Source organism: Bactrocera latifrons, unplaced genomic scaffold (assembly GCF_001853355.1).
Source record: "Bactrocera latifrons isolate USDA-ARS-PBARC rearing strain unplaced genomic scaffold, ASM185335v1 scaffold_41, whole genome shotgun sequence".
Lineage (NCBI taxonomy): Eukaryota > Metazoa > Arthropoda > Insecta > Diptera > Tephritidae > Bactrocera > Bactrocera latifrons.
The window spans coordinates 101,707-103,709 of NW_017537057.1; the positions used below are offsets into that span (position 1 = coordinate 101,707).

General features: G+C 31.8%; 1 protein-coding gene across 1 annotated transcript in view; it reads right to left on the bottom strand.

Annotated features, from left to right (window-relative positions):
- LOC108972620 (probable chitinase 3) overlaps nucleotides 1-718 on the bottom strand; it is a 20,794-nt gene extending 20,076 nt beyond the window's left edge. The window contains exon 1 of the mRNA XM_018939271.1: nucleotides 90-718. The gene's annotated coding sequence lies outside the window, so the exon portion shown is untranslated. The remainder of the gene's footprint in view (nucleotides 1-89) is intronic.
- Between the last annotated feature and the right edge of the window lie 1,285 nt (nucleotides 719-2,003).

A 2,003-nucleotide genomic window follows, 5' to 3' on the forward strand; every position in this document is an offset into this window, starting at 1 on the left:
TTTTCATAAATATTTTTTTTTAATAAATATTTTTCAACAATATATTTTCGAAAAATCGAATTTAATCAAATTTCCATGTGCACACTCACCTCGAAATACAATATACTCGGCAAATGCTCCGGCATGCAGCACACGCAATACGCATTAACGAAGCAACGTTTAAAAACAGATTATTCTATTTAAAAGTAAATAGTTTCTTTTACAGCAAACACGCACACAGTGAAGGTAATTTCTAACGTTTCTTTGTTTATATTTTGTTTGTGTGTTTTTCACAAGTTTCGGCACACTTTTCACATTTCTAAACGATTGAATGAGTATATTTCACGCGGCCATGGCCGACACCTACAATTGGCCACAATTCGCTAGTGACACATTTTCAAACGCGGCGCGCCGCCACACAGCCAAGGCGCTGGCAAATAGCAAAGTGGGCGAAGCGTGCAATTTGTATTGCCAACGGCGCGTTGCAACAAATGACGCGCAAACGCGGCTGATTAATTGAAATTCACGGCAAATTCACTTGGACACACGACAATTAGCGAACCGTTTCTGTGAGTGTACTGTGGTGTTGGTGGGAAGTTCAGGCGCAGAACTCTTTCCAATTAAAAAATTGTTGAAGAAAAAGAGAATAATTTTTATTTTTGTAAAATGAAAAAAGTTTCCAGCTGCCAACGGGCAGCGTAACTGAGCAAGCGCGCGTAAGAATCCAACTGATTCTGAGCTGGACGCGGCGCGCGCTATTTATACAGAACGCGACTGGGTGTGCAAACGCCAAAAAGAAAACTACGAAAGCGTTCTCCGGTTTCGGTGCGCATGCAAATACAAAGCGCGAAGAAAAAGAAATGCCGAGAAAAAAGAAAGGTGGCGCATGGTGGGGGAGAAGCGCAAACAAAGAGAAGAAAAGAGTAGTTGGAGTCGCCGAAGCCAATCGATAATGACAACAACAGTGTCAACAACAACAGCGACAACATGTAAATACAAAGGCAGTAGCAATTGGAGCTGTCTCTTATACACATCTAGATGTGTATAAGAGACAGGTTAAAAGGTTTCTTTATTTTCAATAACTTAAAAGTCATATAAATTGCATTTAAAAAAAACGGTGTTAATTTTAATTTTTTTTGCTACATACAATTTTGCTTTTCTATTTTAAAAACTTTTTTTGAAAGATTTTTTTTTTTTAATTTTGTAATTTTTATTTTCTTATTAAGTTTAAGTTTTCTTATATGTACATGTATGTATATATATTTAGGTAAGCCTATAACAAAAATTTTTTTTCGCTTAAACTCTGAAAAATGGGATCTTAGATATCTCTACAGAAAAATCTCCAGGTATGATCTCTTAATTGTAACGGGGAGCTCCTTCACCTTACAGTTTTCAAAGCGTTTCTTATTATCAGGTAGAGAAATCCATATCTTGCTTCCAACTACTAGCAAAAATATATAGTTTCATAGGTTTTGTTGAAAATTTGATGCTCTAAAGAATGGGATCTTACGATTTTTTTCGTAAACCAGATGTTTAAATACTTTGACCGGTGAACTCTGATTATTTTAACGGACACTTTTTTCTTATGAATTTTATAACTCCATGAAAAAAATTAATTTTAAATTGCTAACCACATAGTTTTGTACTAAATTTACTACTTTACTTATATATTCAATACTTATTTTTGAAGTATAAAACTTAAATAAAATCGAAAAAATGTTATATAGAAAAGTAATAAGTTAACATTTTAATTTGTCTACATTTTCTAAGAAAATTGTATTAGTCATTGAAATTACTTCAATTACAAAAATTAAATTTTTATTTTTTATAACCTGTCTAAATTTTTTTTTACTTTTCCAAAAAAAAAATTTTATTATTCCTTTTTTCAGTTCTAAAGTTCTATTTTTCAATATTTCCTAAAAAAACACTTTTTTTGTCATTGAAACTAATTTTCCAAATAAATTTTGTATTTATAAATATCTTTAAAGTTTTAAAATTTGACTTAAAAACTTTCAAAATTTTTT